Source organism: Hypanus sabinus, chromosome 23 (assembly GCF_030144855.1).
Source record: "Hypanus sabinus isolate sHypSab1 chromosome 23, sHypSab1.hap1, whole genome shotgun sequence".
NCBI classification, from domain to species: Eukaryota; Metazoa; Chordata; class Chondrichthyes; order Myliobatiformes; family Dasyatidae; genus Hypanus; species Hypanus sabinus.
Genome location: NC_082728.1, coordinates 22577050 through 22590718, shown reverse-complemented (window position 1 = coordinate 22590718; position 13669 = coordinate 22577050).

Genomic DNA, 13669 nt, shown 5'->3' with positions numbered 1-13669 from the left:
ACTCAGCTGGTTCGGCCAGAGTTGACAGGAACAGAAATGCAGCTGAAGTTTCCCTTTCAGCAGAACAATGGAAGACAGAAGAGAGGCTTGTTAATTTGTGGGGAGTGTGTAGAAGAAGTAATAGTCAGACAACCACCCAGCACCTTCTGGCTCCAACATTCTCACCAAACTTCAGGCCAGTGCTTCAGAACAATGGTCCCCCACGGAATTTCATCAGGAGATGCTTAATAAGGAGAGAAAGTCGCGCAGGCCTTACTCAACACGTATTGAAATACATGACCTTGTCCTGCATCAAGGATATCTTAGAACTGACAGCTTGACTGCTCGATCCACGCAGCATCAGAATTGCCGACAAACCAACAGCGACTTTAAGGAAGCCTGCCTCAAAAAGACAGGGTACCAGTAAAGACAACTGACAAGAGCCACATGGTGTACAGGATCACCGGTGGAGACTGCAACAAGAACTACACCAGCCAGAAAGGACATGAAGTCTGAAGTTGTTTACGGGAACACAAACTAGCATCACGGAGACAGGAACCACGGTCGTGGATCTCGCTACATAAGGAACAAGAAGGACACCACTTTAAATGAGTCACAACAGAGGTTCTGGCACAGGCAAACACAAAGCAGGTGTGAGAATTTTTGGAAGTGTGGTTCTCTTCTGATAACTCTGCAAACAAACATATTGAAATAGATGGCATCTACGAACCCTAAAGGAACGCAAGCCAATAGAATTCAAAGGTCAACTGAAGGACCGAGACAGGCAAATGGCGGCCTATATGAACACAAGCACTCTGAGAGAGAAACAACAACAACTACGCACTGAAAATGTCACCTCGAATGGTGATGAAATGTCTGCAAGCTAAGTGCCAAGCTCAAATCATTCCTACTTTCCACCCTTCCTCATCTACCTATCAACGCCCCCTCACCTGGATCCACCTATCACCTGCCAAGTCTTGCTCCACCCCTTCCCTCCACCTTTCTATCCTGACTATCTCCCCTCTTTCTTTCAGTTCCGATGAAGTCCTTGACCCGAATCATTAAATGTCCAATTCACTCCAAGGATGTGCCCTGACCTGCTGAGTTCTTCCAATGTTTCGTATGTTGCTCCAGAATCCAGCACCTAGAGTCCTGTGTGAATCCTTGTGGTCTCTCAAGCTTTATCCTAATGAAGATATCCTCCTCCACACTCTTCCTGCAGCCCTTTCATGTGTCTCCAACATGAAATATTAACCCTATTTCTCTTCCCACGGATGAGGCCTGTTCTGTTGAGTATTTCCAGCAGTTCCTGTTTTTTATAATAGTGATCAAATGAGATCAAGCTCTGAAACGTATTATTTCGCAGCTTGTAAATTCTCAAAACCAAATGAAGTGTGTTTGGGTCGAATGAGTGAATTGGCACAGTCTCAGATGGTGTTCGTTGAGGTTTCAAGCGAAGCGTGTGGCCTTGAAGCCAGGAAGCCTGGAAATGGGGCGCAAGCCCATGATTGACTCTGTTTCTTGCTGATTAATGTGTTGAGGAAGATTGAAATCATTGAGGCAAGGGCAGAAGGTCAGCAAGTATACAGCACCGTCTACCAACCTCTCGCTCGTTGCTATGGAAGAAGGTGTCCACGTGCGATGGTATCTCTTTCCCCATCGCTCGCTGCTGCCAGAGGAAGGTGTCTGTGTGTGACAGTCTCTCTCTTCCTCTCATTCGCTGCTCCTGGCAGAAGATCCCTGCATTCGAATGATCTCTCCCTCGATGCTATCAGAGGATGTTGCCAGCGTCCTGAGGCAAGGTTTGATCGACATGGTGTGTGAATTGGACTCTCGAGTTCATGTTATGATGTGTTTCTGGTTTCCAATCACTCCTTTTCTGTTGCTATTTTGTACGGCTTTGATCGGGGCAGGCTGAAGTTAATGAATGACACAGCATTCGATTGAACTAACCAGAGCTGAATTGAATATGCCTGGACTCATTCAATAAATTTTGTGGGTTGGTGTTTTATATTCTGTGATTTTTGCTCATTTTTTTCCCTATATATGCCCAATTGTTTTGTGCACTTCATGTTTTTCTTTGAATGGATCCCACGGTTTTCTCTGTTTCATGGCTGTCTGTGGGAAGATGAATCTCAAGGTTGTACACTTTGATAATAAATGTATTTTGAATCTTGAAGAATTACTGTTAATTATTTCATGTATTTTAGAAAGTCAATCAGTCATTTAATTAATATGCACTCAGTGGCGTCCTGTACCTAATAAAGTAACAACTAAGGGTGTATTCATGGTTTTCTGCGGCTGTAGCCCACCCACTTCAAGGTTTAATGTGTCGTGTGTCCAGAGATGCTCTTCCACTCATCACTGTTGCAACATGTGGTTATTTGAGTTACTGAGTTACTGTCACCTTCCTGTCAGCTTGAACCAGTCCTCCTCTGACCTCTCTCATTAACAAAATGGCTTTGCCCACACAACTGCTGCTTGTTTTTTGCATCATCCTCTGTAGACACTAGAGATGGTTCTGTATGAAAACGACAAGAGATCAGCAGTTTCTGAGATTCTCAGACCACCCCATCTGGCACCAACCATCAGTCCACAGTCAAAATAACTTAGAACACATTCCTTCCCCATTCTGATCTTTGGTCTGAACAACAATTGAACCTCTTGACGATGTTTGCATGCTTTTATGCATTGAGTTGCTGCCACATGATTGACTGATTAGGTAATTGTATTAATCAGCTGATGTACAGGTGTACCTAATAAATTCGCCACTGAGTGTAATTGTCAACTTGTATTCCATTTACTGGTAGCTACGTGTCCTTTCTGCTCATAAAACACCCAGAAAGCTGCAGGAAGTCCCAAGTTTGGGAATTAGCAATAATCCTAATGTGTTCATCCATCTTTTGCACTCTGCTACAGCTTTAGTAATAATTGAAAATTCTCCAGAAGGTAAATGTTCTCAGCTCAAAGCAAAGCCTCTCTTACTGAATTTTCTGTAATGAGCTAGAAATATCATGATGCCTTAACACTGCTGGATGCACTTGGAATTCTTAGAGCAGAGTAGTACAGGGCAAAATTAAAACATTCAACTGGTTAAGCAGCATCTGCAGAGGAAAAGAGTTAATATCTCATTAGTAACCTAATATTTACTGTCTCTTTCTCTTTCTTCCTTGGAGTGTGACAAACTAAGGGAGACCTTTTAGAGGTGTAGAAAATCAGCAAGGGCATAGATAGGGTAAATACACAATGAAAAACCACAGGGCATATGTTTAAGGTTTAAGGAAGAGCTGAGGGGCAACTTCTTCACGCAGTGAGTGGTATGTAGATGGAATAAACTGCCAGTGAAGAACATTTAAAAGACATTTGGACAAGTACATGGAGAGGAAAGGTTTAAAGGGATATGGGCAAAATGCCTTTTAGTTGGCATAGACAGGTTGGGTCAAAAGGCCTGTTTCTGTGCTGTTTCTGGTGATTCTACTGTCAGTGTTTTGATTTCAGGTTTTCAGTATCAGTTTACTTCTATCACTGTTCTTTGCTCATTTCATTGTATTTTCCTCAAATCCTATTGCCTTAAGTGGTTACAAAAGATCAAACATCAGTTTTGAACATTTTATGAGATATATAATTTCAGCCACCAAGACCATTCTATTCACTCATTATTTATTCTTAGTGCTGATTTGAACTTGGTGTGATCCCAAGGCCTGGACTATCAATGCAGAGATATGAGTTCAAATCCTATCACAGGAAACAAATTTAAGCAGTTAAATATATTGCTAATTAAAAGATTAGCAACAGTAACGTTTACTGCGAAACTTCAGTTTTGAGTGGGACATAACCATATTCTCTAGATTTAGATAACCAAGATCCCATTGAAATAAGTACAATCTGCGGAGGCTTGAAAGGACAGAATGCTGAGAGGATGCTTTGTTACCACAAGAGATTGCAGATGCTGGAATCTGGAACAACGATGATTTGTCGAAGGGACTTAGCAGTCTCTGATGCTGTATGACCTTTCGTGTTCCTCTAGCAGATTTTTTTTGCTGTGAGGATGTTTCCCTGGTGGAAGAAATTTGGGCTAATTAGGAGTTTCCCTGAAAGATCAGATCAATCAGAAACTTATTGAAAAGCAAAACTGACACACAAGGTCTATACCTGCTCTTCTTACGTTTGCTGAACCATACAGTTTTCCAAGGCAATCTCAAGACATCCCTTAAACACAATGTATTGCGTGAAGGATGAATCCACCTACATAAGTGGTTTACTGTATGGCTACAACTGATTACACCCTCTAGGAGCTTAAAAAATCAACCCAAGTCATCCTTTGAGCTTTGGGGGAGCAATACTTTAAGTGAGGTCCACAGTCCCTTCAGAAAACATTTGACAAAAGCTCTACAATGAAGACCACAAGCAAAGGAATTGAAAGCAAAACATTGAATCTGATGAGAAATTTGCTCGGAAGCAGGTATGCATTAGAGAACTGAAGGAGTAAGTGGGATGCCCCAGAGAATGGAGTGGAGAACTCCTGCAGTTTCTAAATTGTATCCAGAATGGATTAAGAAACTCAACATAAAAGGCTACGAATTAAACTGCCCTAAAGGGGATTGAATGACTATGTGGAGGCTTAATATGAGTTATATAAGATCAATGAAGATTAGATTTATTGCAGAATAGTGTGTGGTGGAGAGAAAATGTACTCCACCAGAAAGGTTGCTTTGGGCAGATTTTAACCAATTGAGGCGATTAGTCAATGTGCATGTTGGGAAGTGTACAGTATTCACAATGCATACAAAGAAAACTGTGCCATAGGTCAGTTCGTTTCTAATCCACCAAGGAAGGAAAGTTTGTTTGATTTTATTTTGAGAAGTTGAATGCCACAAATTGATCTAAGAGTAGGAAGATCATTAACATATGAACTCTGGGTTCTTGAAGGAAATCAAAGAGGTTCCAACATTGAGTTTTCAATCCTACACAGACATAGAAAATGGGAAGTTGGCTTCAATACAAATGAAGATCAGGGTAAGAGAATATTCTTGGCATGAGATCAAAGATAATATTACCATAGAAGATCAATTTATTGAATTACTAAGAGTAGAATTAAGCAAAACTAAATTAATTTTGAATTACATATTCAATTCCATCTGCAGAATATCATACTCAAATCCATACGGAAATGTAGATGGAATACATACATAGTTATGTAGACCAAATCACAGGGGACAATCAGGCAAAAGGATCTGAAGGTTATCAGGTTGCTTTTAATGTCTCAGATTGCAGATTGGTCCTAATGGTAAGTCTGTACTGTAGCTAATGCTCTGCATAAGGGGACTGCAGCTCCTGCAACACAGCAGTAGAACTTTTGCAATGATTCTACTTGGTTGCAAATTTGCACCACCGCACCGTGTATCTCAAATGCTTTTCAAATTATATCTTTGGATGCTGTATACTGTAAATCACTCACACAATTAGTCCTGGAAAGCATGGGCAGAAAATAATTAGGGTTTTAATTAGTTTAGTTTTAACCAATAAATATTGAAATAACATTCCCTGTCAATTAATGTCATCTCCAAAAAACTTACGTTCGCTTTATTTTAAGAAGGCGGCACATGGCTTTTAAAGTGCTCATACAGACACTAAGAAACCCTGCTTGTCAATAACTGGTATTTGCTGGTGGGTGAAGCTACAATGGTACAGTGTACTAACATGGTAGGGCAAGAAAAAATCTGCTTGTGGTGATAAGGAAGAAAATTATTTTGTCAAATTAGTTAAGCTGAACAGGACTGTAATTTTACTTTTACTTACTTTATTTAATTTACTTGTTACTTAAGTAATTATGTGCTTTTGCTTGAATTTTAACTTAGAATAGTGTGAGGGAATATATTTTGGATCTTGAGACCATGGTAGGACATAAACAGTGAAGGCCAGGGCACTGATGAGTGTTGTGGATCAGATGATTTTGAGAGTACAAGTGCACAGTTAGCTGAAAGTGGCCACGCCACTAGGCTGGGGGGTGGAGAAGGTGTTTGGCCTTCGATAGTCAGGGCATCGAGTTTAGGGGTAGAGACAGTATATTGCAGTTATATAAGTCATTGGAAATAATTCAGAAGATGTGCAGCTCAGGCGGTTAGTGGTTGGGTTGAGTTGCTGTCTTGGCAGTTCACCTGCAAGTTTGTGCACTGGGCAATCAATAACGTACTGACGACGTCTCCTCGTATGGTGACGAAACGCTTGCAAGTGAGTTGCCGAGATTAGAGAACAACTCAGCCCAACCGTATAAGTCATTGGCGAGGCTGCTCTTTGAGTCTTGCGTACAGTTTTAGTCACCCTGTTATAGGAAGGACATTGTCAAACTGGAGAGTGTGCTGAAGAGGCTTACAAGGACGCTGCTTGTACTAGAGGCCCCGAGTTCGCAAACTATATCTTTATTTCCTGGAGCACAGGAGGACGAGGAATGGCATCATAGAAGTTTATCAAATCACGATGGATACGGATAAGGTGCATGGCTTAGCCTTTTTCCCAGTTTTGGGGAGTCCCAAAACTAGGGAACACAGAAGCGAGATAAGAAGGGAAAGATTTAAAAGAGACCTGAGATATTACAGAGAATGTAGAGAGTACATGGAATGACCTGCCAGAGGATATGGTCAAGGTGGGCACAGTGGCAAAATTTCAGAGGCATTTGGAGAGGTACTTTCAGGGGAGGGGCTTGGAGGGTTATGGACCGAAAGCAGACAACAGGGAGGATGCTGTGGTCAGTATGAACCAGATGGGCAGAAGGGCCTGTTCCCATACTCTATTATCATAAAATTAATACATCAGATAGAAAATTGATGCATCTCTTGATCAATAGTTGAACGACCCTCACCTGACATGTTGCCCCTCCCTGACCACCCCACAAACTCAATGGTGATGATGAAAGTCATTAGTTTTAAATCTCAGGTGACCAGTCCTGGGCCCAACATATAGATGCAATCATAACAAAAGTGTTCCAGTACTTTTGCTTTCTTACCAGGTGAATGAGGTTCGACTTGTCACTGAACATTCCAACAAACTTCTACAGATGTACTGTCAGAAGTATAAGATGGGTTGTATTATAGGGTGGCATGCAATTCAAAAGTACAGGAACGTAAGGCACTACACAGAGTACAGGACACAGATCATCACATCACAGACATGTCAACCCCCACAACTGGTAGTTGCTGCCATGGTCAAAGATCCCCACCATCCAGACCATTCCATCTTTTTGCAGCTACCTTTGGGCAAAGGGTACAGAAGCCAGTAGTCCCACACCACCAGGTTCAAGGACAGCTTCAAGGCCTCTGAGTGTCTCCAGGAGAATGTCTGCTTGTTCTGATGAATAAAGACCCTTGTACCTCCATCTTTGGAGACTCTCTGAGGTCTATGTTGATGGGTGGCATGAGGACCGCCCAGGCTGGCAAGTTCTGAGGCCGCAGGTATGTGCAAGTCTGAAAGTCGAGGCCCAAAGGTCAAAACCCAGTGATCAGTAAATCCTGGGGTCAAGTCTCAAAGGTCAAAGTCCCATGATCAGCGAGTACTGAGGAAGCTGGAAGCCCAAAGGTCAAGGTCTCTTGTTTGGTAAGCCCTAGGGGTAGTCAAAGGCCTGCCGTCTGCAGCCCGTGAACCCAAAGCCAAGCACAGGAGGCCTGGTGGTAGCCAGCACTGTGATTGAAGGTGTGTGTGTGTGAGGTTCGTTTTGCTGTTGTTGTTGTTTATAGACTTCTGGAGAGTGAAACCAGAGGTCCATAAGCCAGTCCTCACTGGAGGATCAGAGGTAGAGTGGGTTGGCAACTTCAAATTCCTTTGCGTTACTATTTCAGAAAACCTGTCCTGAGCAAATGCAATTGCGAAGAAAGCACGGCAGCGCCTCGCTTCCTTAGGATTTGCAGAGACTTGGCATGACATTTAAAACTTCGATAAACTTCTGTAGAGGTGCTGTGGGGAATATATGGACTGGCTGCATCGCATAAAAACACCAACGCCTTTGAATGGAAAATCTGATAAAAACTAGTGAATACGGCCCAGCACAGCACTCTCAACCATTGAGCATATCTACATGAAACACTATCGTAGGAAACCAGCTTCCCCACCACCCAGGTCATCCTCTACTCACAGCTGCCATCAGGTAGAACATAGAGACACCTCAGGACTCATACCACTAGGTTCAGGAACAGTTATTACCCCTCAACCATCAGGCTCTTGAACAAAAGGCAATAACTTTACTCAACATTTGCCCCATCATTGAAATGTTCCCACAAACTGTAAACTCACTTTCAAGGACTCTTCCTCTCATGTTCTCACTATTTATTTCCAATTGCACAGTTTGTTGTCTTCTGCACTCTGGTTGATCTTTCAGTGATCCTGTTATACTTACTATTCTATAGATTTGCTGAGTATGCCCACAAGGAAATGACGCTCAGGGCGGTATATAGAGATATATATACACACTTTGATAATAAGATTTACTTTGAACTTTGTTCTTGTTGTTCCTGATGGGTTGTTCCACTGAATGTTGTGGATATGCTATGTTGGCACTGAAATGTGAGGCAACGCTTGCGGGCTGCCCCCAGCACCCCCTCAGATGTTTTGGTTGTTATCACAAATGACACATTTCACTCTATGTTCTCATGTACATGTGATGAATTGCTCTGAATCTGAGTTACTTCTTGTCAACCATTCGGTTCTTGAACCAAACGGCAAACCCTAATCATTACAATTTAGCAACACGATGACCAGTTTGACCTCTTTGCACTAAATGGCCATTTTTTGTTCGAATTGTGGTTTCTTGTAAAAAAAATAGTATAATTAATGTTTAATTTATGTTTTTTCTTGTGACTGCTCCTTATATGATGTTATGTGCCTGTGATGTTGCCTTAAGTAAGTTTTTCATTGCCTCTTTGTATATACGTACTTGTGTCTAAGACAATAAACTTGACATTGACTTTATTGCCACTGACGCTTCAACAGTTGGAATGTTTGCAGGAAAATTGCAAGGAGAGTCAAAAAAAGAACAAGAACAAAAATATCCCTTTACCATATCTGGATTGCAAAAGAAATCCTTCATGATTGGTAATTTATTGTCCATCCATTAGTACCTTCTCATTTCAGAGCAGTTAAAATTCAAGCACATTGGTGGGTCTTGAATCACGTTCGTGCTGGTGTGGGGAAGAATGGGAAATTTCCTTCTCTAAAGAAAATCAGTGAACGAGAAAGAATCAGATGCTTTTCAGAGTCCAAAGTACATTTATAGTCAAAGTATGCATGAAATTCAAAGTTCAAAGTAAAATTTATTATCAGAGTACATACATGTCACCACATACAACCCTGAGATTCTTTTTCTACGGGCATATTTAGCAAATTTTTAGATCAGTAACTGTAAACGGGATCAGTAAATTGAAAAACAAATTATGCATTTACAAGAAAGGTGTTGAAGGATCATTGGAGTCACCCCACCCTAGTCACCCCAACCTCAAACTGTTCCAGCTGCTACCATCTGGGAAATGGTACCGCAGCATAAAAGCCAGAACCAGCAGGCTCCAGGACAGCTTCTTCCACCAGGCCATCAGACAAATTAATTCATGCTGACACAACTGTATTTCTATGTTATATTGACTGTCCTGTTATACATAATATTTATTATAAATGACTATATTGCACATTTGAACGGAGATATAACATAAAGGTTTTTACTTCTCATGTACATGAAGGACGTAAGTAATTAAGTCAATTCAATTCAATTCAAATGCGGATAATAAATAAACAGCAATAAATAATGAGCATGAAATAACAAAATAACAGAGTCCTTAAATGAGAGTAGTTATCCCCTTTTGTTCAAGATCCTGATGGTTGAGGGGTACTAACTGTTCTTGAACCTGGTGCGATTTCAGGGCCATTGTAACTTCTACCTGATGGCAGCAGCGCGAGAAGAGCACGGCCTGGGTGGCGAGGATCTTTGAGAATAGATGCCACTTTTCCACAGCAACATTTCATGTAGATGTGCTCAATGGTTGGGATGGTTTCACCTGTGATATACTTGGCTGAACCACTACCTTTTGTAGGATTTTCCACTCAAAGGCACTGGTGTTCCCATGCCAAGCTATAATGCAACTAGTCAGCACACTTTGCACCACACATCTGTAGAAGCTGGCCAAGGTTTTCGTTGACATGCCGAATCTCTGCAGACTCCTGAGGAAGTAGAGGCGCTGTCATGCTTTCTTTGAAATGATGGGTCCAGGACAGGTCCTCCGAGATAGTGACACCCAGAAATTTAAGGTTACTGACCGTCTCCACCTCAGATCCTCCAATGATTATTGGCTCATGGACCTCTGGTTCCCCTCTCCTGAAGTCTACAGTCAGTCCTTGGCCTTATTGACTTTGAGTGAGCCAATTTTTTAATATTGAGATTTGTCTTCTAACAGGCAGCCAGAAAACAAAGAAACCCAAAAGAATCCAGAAAGAAATGACCATCCAATGCCCAGTGTGTGACTAGCATTCTGAACTGCAGTCCACAGACAGTCCGTCACCGGACCCTTAGTTCAGCGCAGAGCCGAGTAAATGAAGTGGAACAGCGAGCTGAAGTGGCCTGTCCCTCTCTCGGGCCCTGACACTCTGACGTTCTCAATGTGACCTGGCATTCAAACACTGGGCTCTATCGTTTCAGTGGGCTCTGAAGCCTGGGCTGTGCCACCTTGATCTGGCCTGTACCCAAGCTTTCCAATCCAGCTTAGTGCTTTAATCGACTGAGCCTTGGGCCCTCCTCACTCTTGGCGATGGGCCCACTGCCTTACCTCTGTTCTGCCACATCCAATTGTCTCAAAGTCTCAAGGGAAATTACAGACTATTGGTTGCAATGATCATTTACCAGATAAAGAGTGATTAACAAAATATTTAGTTGTTTTCCTTGTTCCATTTGTTACCTTGGTTTCTCTGACAATCAGTTTTCTAATGATCACCATTACTCATGCAAACATTTTATTTCCAGACATATCTAATCGTTTAGTTTAACTTCCTTAACTGCCATGGTGGGATTTGAACTTACATCTCCAGACCAATGGTCCAGTATTCTAGCTTTCAGCTCAACAACTCAATCACTACACTGTTATAGACCAACCCTCTGATCATCCTGAGAAAGATTTATCTGCTGTGCTATTCTGAGTCAGGACAACAATGCTGGTATTTGGATTTCTATTGGTAGGGAGGAGCAATTTTAATGGGTGAGGATTTTTCTAATCCTAGGTCCCTGTAGCATCAATATTAATTTACTTTTTGTTGTATTGCTGGGTTATTGATACTCAACACACAAGGAAAACTCTTTATATTTATGACTTTCCAAATTACTGTTGAAATGTCAGAAATTCTATAATTACAATATGATGAATATTCTGAACACATCACATCTCTCTCTCTTTCTCTCTCTCTCTCTTTTTCTCTTTCTCTTACTCTGTCCCATGTGTGACTGACATTTTGACAACTTCTACATGGTGCACCCAGGAGGATACCAGTGGAAACACCCAATGTGTTTTTGTTATTAAAAGGGAACCCCAAGTGTTTCCAAGGTAAATCTCCTCTCTTGCCAATTTAAGCTACAAATTTATTTGTCTTCCGCAGCAATTAGATTTTTATTTTTTTTCATCTCCAGTAACACCTAGTTCTTCTGTCTATGCTTCTTCTTCTATGCTTCTTTCTGTCAGTCCATTTGTAATCTTAATGGACTTTGCTCAAAAGCAGAAAGGGCAAGTTGTGAATGACACAGCTTTGGCGAGGAGGAGTTTGGGAGGGGTTTATGAAGTGTACTGCGTATCAGGTGAATAGAAGTTCTCCATGTGACCATTTTATCGTCTTGTTTCAGTAGCTTGGTTTGGACATGATGACATTTTTGCGTCAGAGGTTCCAGTGGCCAACAAATTTAATCACCGAGCGAGTGAGGGTGAGAGTGAGAAATGTGTATGGCTTCGATAAATGAGGTTTAATTTGTACAGTGTTGATGTTAAAATGTATAAAAGAATGTTGTTATGATAAATTTCATCCCCTCCAACTGAGTTTCCAGAACAAATATAAGGCAGAAATGGTTTTAAGCAAACACATAAAACCACAAGTTGAAATTCCCCAATGAGGGAAAATTATGGCTTGCAATTACATGATGACAATCTAAACAGAAAGTAGATTATTAACACATCGCAGAATTTGTGCCATAAATAACATATCTGAAAAGATTAAAGATCTAATGATAGACTTCATTTGTCACATGTATATCAGAACATTGAAACATACAGTGAAATATGCCATTTGAGTCAATGACCATCACAGTCCAAGGATGTGCTGGGGACAGCCCGCAGTCCGAAAATATCTGTATCTAGTTGTCAATATTTAGGGTTGATAAGAAAGCTGTTTGGACCCATGAGGCTACACGGCTTTGAGAAGAGCAATCTCATCAGTTCTCTTTTCACATTCAGATTCAGATTCAGAATCAAATTTATTTATTGCTTGGACCTCGAAGCTTGCAGAGAAGTGTGTAGTTTGTGTTCGCAGCCAGCGCACCCAGGAAAGTGCTGGGGTCAGCCTGCAAGTGTTGCTACACGTTACTGCCAACCTAGCATGCCCACTATGTTCCACAGAATAACACAAGCAGCAGCAACCGCAACAAAAACACACAGCAGCAGCAAAACGAGCTCCCACACACCCACTCAATCTCACACCCAGACTAGCCAGCTCCGAGCCTCCAGTCCTTGTGTCCAGATTCTCGGACTTGCAGATCAGGCCTTCAAATCTGGGCTTCACCCAAGGACGCAGATCACAAGGTTGAACTTTAGGCCTCAACATACAGGCCCGCACAATAGAGCACGCTGTAATAAATATGTTTATTTGTGAAACCTTCAGCAATGTGGGGAGAATAAAATGGGATTAGTGTAAGATTATCATTAATGGGTACTTTTTGGTCAAGATTAGATTAGTGGGCCAAAGGGCCTGTATGTTTCTATGAGAATCAATCTGTTCTCAACCGAAAAAAGTTATGCACACCTTTGTTAGGTAGTAACAAATTTGGCAGGAATAGTCAGAGAAGGCGTGCCATTGTCCCAGTTGGTGAGGACAGACCCTAAGGAATACCCAAGTACCAATTTCTAATCTGTCCAAAGTTGCCTTTAATAACAAAATACCAGGATAGTTTTTGATCATGTGTTTAGATTCAATCAAATTTCAGCCTTACTGGCAAAGCCTGCACTTATTACCATCCATAAATGCCCTGGAGAAGGTGGTGGTGAACCACTATCATTTTGTTCCATAACTTCAAACCGAAGCAGTGAGACAATAAATCAGATCAGAATCAGAATCGGAATCAGGTTTATTATCATGTGTCATGAAATTTGTTAATTTAGCAGCATTCAGCTCAATGCAATACATAATATAGAAGAAGGAAAAAATAAAATAATAATAAAAATTTAGTAAATCGATTACAGTATATGTATATTGAATAGATTAAAAATTGTGCAAAAAACAGAAATAATATATATTTAAAAAGTGAGGTAGTGTTCACGGGTTCAATGTCCATTTAGGAATCGGATGGTAGAGGGGAATAAAGCAATGGGAATAATTTTAAGTAAATATGCCATGTGACTGGAAGGGTTTGTATTCCCATAGACACATGCCCTTGAAATTTAACCCTTGGCCAATGTTTGGACCA